Consider the following 6,000-nt stretch of genomic DNA (forward strand, 5'->3'; position numbering starts at 1 on the left):
GTAACACTGAAACAAAAAAACTTCCAAAATTGTAACATTTAAACAAAATGTCCTAAATTGTAACATTAAAAAAAGATTGTAACACTGAAAGAAGAATATCTAAATTGTAACACGGAAACAAGAATTTCTATATTGTAACACTGAAACAAAAATACATCAAAAATGTTAACATTTAAACAACATTTTCCAAATTGTAACATTAAAAAAGATTGTAACACTGAAACAATAATATCTAAATTGTAACATTAAAACAAGAATATCTAAATTGTAACACTGAAACAATAATATCTAAATTGTAACATTGAAACAAGAATATCTAAATTGTAACACTGAAACAAGCATTTTCTGTCAGGCTGCTTTTGAAACAATATACTGTGAAAGTACAATACAAATATACTGTGAAGTGAATTGAATAAAGAACGATGTTTTTGGAAACTTGATACTCTATAAATTCCTGTGGATCATGACTTGGAGATCTGTCGTTCTGAGAATTTTTTTTTTTAAATGACCTTTTCTTCCTTATTTTAGAGGAATATTTTGAGTATTTTGGGAAATGTAATAAAAAAAAATGGCACCAATATAAAAGGTCCTGCCCTTTTTCTGCTCTTTACCTTCTATACTTTCTGAATACTGGGAAGAGATTATTCCCATTCAAGGTGCAGTGGGAAGAGAAGCTCCTGAAGAGATAGAGCAACAAATCCCATTCCCTCGCCAGTCCAACAGAACATGTAATAGCAGCTTTTACGGTAAATGACTGTAATAATACACTCCTGTTAGTCAATAGCTTCTTTGAGCGAGAACACACAGTCCTCACACACACTATCAGTCTGATGGACTTAGTCAGCTTTACACCAGTTCTGACAGGAGATTATAGCTCAGATGGAAAGATGGAAAGAGAAGCGTTAGGAAAGGTCATCAAACCCGTCTGACCTCTGCTTCAGTGTTATACAGATATTACATGATAGGGAATCTCTACATTGAGCTCTTGCTCATGTAAAGCTTCTGAAACGGAGACACACACTGCTCAGTTTTGTGAAAGCTGCAAAAAATCACTAATGACTATTTTTGTCTTGTTTTCCAGGAAAATGATCAGAATGTGATATATGAATATATGGTGTATTATGTGAATATATAGTGTAATTTATTCCTGTGATCAAAGCTGAATTTTCACTCTAGTCTTCAGTCTCACATGATCCTTCAGAAATCACTCTAATATGATGATTTGATGCTCAAGAAACATTTATGATTATTATCAGTGTTGGAAACAGTTGCTGCTTCAGATGTTTGTGAAGGCTGGTGAACGAGTGCATGCAGTGTTATAGACAGATTGATAGACTTTATTAATCCCACACCGGGGAAATTCACTTATTCAGTCTATGCACGCATGTGTATGTGATGCGAAAGCAATTATATTCATATGTGTGCGGCTTATTATTACTGTTCTTCTCTGAGCCGTTAAATGCTAATAAAATTCATTTTACAAGTCAGATTTATTATTTTCCCACCATGTCGATCTTCCCTGTGCTTTTTTGTCTCCTTGCCTCATCATTTTCTCTGTTCTGAAATCCAAATGCGATAAAGACAAAAATACAGACCCTGAAAATGCACTTCATTAATGCATTTATTCATTCCCTATTTTTTGAGTGTTGTTTATTTATTATTTCATGGTCCTTTTTATATATATAGACACCAACCCACTGTATTTCAGACAATAACTCATCATGCTGAGTTAATAATGGACGTTAGCTGGATTCCTATCATGCGCCGATCCATTTCCCAGAACACTAATCTGTGCACGAGGATTTTCTCCTGAACTCCCCTCGTCTGCTGGCGGACGCTAGAGAGCCCATATAAACGCTATATATGAATACACACACTAAATGGAAATCATGTCTGCCATCCATCATATGTAGATGTCAGGCCGCTGGCACAATGTAATCTCTCCAGGCCAACGCTGTTAATTCTGTTATCACACAGAACACTGGAAGTTTGACTGAAAAGTGTGTGCATGCTCTCAGTGATATAGACACATGTGTGTTTATATATATATATATATATATATATATATATATATATATATATATAGATATATATATAGATATATAGACCTCAAGCATGATTGCTTTTACACAACAGTTCAATAAATAAGAGGTTAATACTGAGTAAGTCAGTAACTTCGCTGATTTTTATTCTGCCAGTGGAAATCAGTCTAAAGCATGAAGAACTGATCGCGTCTCACACACTGAATCCCGAACCGCACACTAGTACACGTTTACCATATCTTTCTATGGCAGAAAAAAGAGTAGAATGCTAGTATGCAGGGCCGGCGCTAGCCATTTGGGTGCCCTAAGCATTAAAATTATAAATACCAAATACCACCACAATTACTAAAAACACAGATTTGGAACTGAACAATGTAAACACAGAAAGTTAAAAGTGCAAAGGTCAGGCACAATATAATAATTCTGTACATAATTTGACAACTCTGTGAATATGAAAATATACAAACACTGAGATTGTGGGGGTTTTTTTTCTTCTAATTGCAGTTTCAAAGTAAAAAAAAAAAAAAAAGAAAAGATTTTAGACATGCAGGGCTAAAGCCCCGGATCTTTTGCACTACTATAGCGACGCCCCTGGACATGCATACGCATAGGCGTAATTTGCGGGTAGGACATGTCCCCACCACTTTTGAAACATCTCGCGGCACGAATGTACCAATACAAACAAACAAAACATCTCCAGTTAACCAGCAGAGCATTCATTTCATTCGTTTTTTAAATAAGAGTCGATCTAGCGCTGAAATGTGTTGTTTTTTTAAATCAACTGATCAAAGTGCTCGTTGCCGAGCGATCAGTGGCGCGGATACTATGTTTGTTTCTGGCTCGCGCACAGCCTTCACTCAGACGCGCGTTTCAATCCGTTGTGGAGAGACTCTCTATTCGCTCCGGTACAATTAGAAAACAAAAAGTGTCCCTGCCTGATATACAACCACTAAAAAACATAATCGGTTTTGATGAAAAAAAAAAAAAAAAAAAAACGATATGAGTGCGGATTAGAACTCAGAACCTCTGACACGCTTGGCAAAAATTCTACCACTGGACCACTTAAATACACACATAATTTTCGTCGGATCAACATATAATAGGCCTCATTGAACGACCACTTAAACCCAATATTAACATGCTTTAGACATATTTTATTTGTTATTTATACTAGTACCCTATTGTGATGATTTTTCACGACCCAGATTTTTTGGTGCCCCCCCAAGCACTTGGTGCCCTACGCGCAGTGCGTGATGTGCGTGTGCGGAGCGCCGGCCCTGCTAGTATGTGGTTCTGAGTTCAGCAACAGTAATGAGGTTTCATTCCTGAACAAATCAATCAGCATCTTTATTTTGAATGAATCGGTTGAGTAAGTGATTCAATGACTCATTCATAAAGACAGTCGGTTGTTTCATTCCAGAGTGAATCAGTGTGTTTGAACGAATCAGTGAACTGAGTCAACTCCTTTGAACTGAGTAACATTCACCTACTGGACTAACATGTACCCTGCAAAAGAATCACTGAAAAATATAAATGTATATTTATATACAGTATGTATTTAAATTATCTTACCATCCACTCTCCAAGAATGAAACAGAAGTTGTTATAATCTTCGGATCTCTATAGTGTCGTATATCCGAGTGAAACGCTTCAGGAACAAGAACAAATGTGGGCGGGGCTTGATTGTGTCTGTGGGGAATTGATTGGATGGTTGTGGTTTGCTATTGGCTGATCTCCTGTGAGTGACAGGTTACCCCGCCCTCGTCATCAGAGAAAAGAAGAGATGAGGGGAAGTTATTCTGATTCAAGGTTATGAGAAACATGACTTTAATAATGATATGCACGGATAAATTATTTATAATAAACGCTGCAATATTCCATTAAAATGTCCATTTTGATTTCATGGTGACTCTAAAACTCATACAATGTCAAGACACAAATGTTTTGTATGAGATAAATACTGCATACTATTTCCCGTTCTCGCTCCAGCATGCACATGAAGAACAGGACAGGAGAGTGTGTTTCTGGAGCCCGATCTCATCTTGAGGAGCTTCACATGCCCTCAGTGCCAGAATCTGCCCGACACACACTTCACCTCTCTCTCTAGCACAGTTTACACTGACTCTTGACAGGCACACACACACACACACTGCCCGGCTTCAGCCGCTGATGTGACTCCTGACTCTTCCCTAATCACAAGGACACTCACCTGGCTTTGTTCTGCAGGGACATTACCATAATTGGGCCGAGGAAGACAGATATTCAATTAGAGCTGGAGAGCCGGGAAACACAAAGCATGCGAGTTTCCGCTGCTTTATCTCACACTGCTGTCCATCTATCATATCTCTAATGGGCTCGCTCGCTCACACACACACACACACACACACACACACATACACACACACACACACACACACACACACACACACACACACACACACACACACACACACACACACACACACACACACACACACACACACACGCTCTCTTTCTTTGTGTCCAGTGTGAGGAGGCTTGATGTATACGAGCTATAGTCACATATGCATGCAGCATCACGTGCCAGAGGCAGATGGCAGAGGGTTTTATGGTGTGTGTGTGTGTGTGTGTGTGTGTGTGTGTGTGTGTTTGGCATGCCAAGTTGTGATTGCACAGACACTCGGCTGAAGATTCAACATAAACTGCTCAATCTCAACCAATGCATACTTTTTAGTGCCAAACGATGTTCCTTTTGGACTGCGGAGGGTTTGAGTTTCAGTAAAGCATGTTTACATTGTACATTAAAGGTTTAACTCTGTTCACCAGCGGTGTCTTGAGTGATCAAGGAAAATTCGATTTCTTATCATGTGACCCTGTTGAAGCATGCAGGGCCATTGAGAGTTCATGGATGTTCGGCGTGTCCTACATTCTTCAGTACTGCAGATTAAACAGCTCTACCTGCCATGTGGGAGACAATTCACACACATAAAACACATAAAACACACAACCCCCCACCCATCACTGCCATGTCAGACACACATATAGAAGTGCGGAGACAGATTGCTCAACCCACCCACACACACACACGCACGCACACACACAAACACACATGCACACACACGCACGCACACACACGCACGCACGCACGCACACACAAACACACATGCACACACACGCACGCACACACACACACGCACGCACACACACAAACACACATGCACACACACGCACGCACACACACGCACGCACGCACGCACACTCACGCAAGCACGCACTCACACACACACACACACACACACACACACACACACACACACACACACACACACACACACACACACACACACACACACACACACACACACACACACACACACACACTGTCCCCACCCCCAATACTCCATTATCAGTGTCACTGTTACCTCTTCATGTGTTGACCAGCACAGACACTTACAGCAGAAAGAGGATTAGTAACTCGACCCGTCATGTCACTGATACACACATGACCTGCACATCAGACACACACCGGACAGACACACATCAGACACACACTGGACGGACACACATCAGACACACACCGGACGGACACACATGACCTGCACATCAGACACACACCGGTCGGAGTGTGAGAGAAATGATCTCTAACCCTATCTCAGAATAAGTTATGAAGGATTAAAAGCCAGTTTATAAGTACATAGACATTAGGAATGTTTAATTAAAGTTGGTATGAAATTAAAATGTACATTATTTACTTTGGAACTAAATTTAAATGTTGGCGACAAAGCCTTGGTCGATATTTTTTAAGACAGAAAGAAAGAGAGAGATAGAGAGAGAGAGAGAGAGAGAGAGAGAGAACGGTCTGAGCACAACAGCACTGACCTCTTGTAACACTGAAGTACATCAAAGTGAAAACCCTTTAAATGCACAGAGACTCGTGGGAAAAAGAAAGCCGGAGTTAATTTGACACGTAATCCGGCGA

The sequence above is a fragment of the Leuciscus leuciscus genome (genome assembly GCF_965113295.1).
Source record: "Leuciscus leuciscus genome assembly, chromosome: 12".
NCBI classification, from domain to species: Eukaryota; Metazoa; Chordata; class Actinopteri; order Cypriniformes; family Leuciscidae; genus Leuciscus; species Leuciscus leuciscus.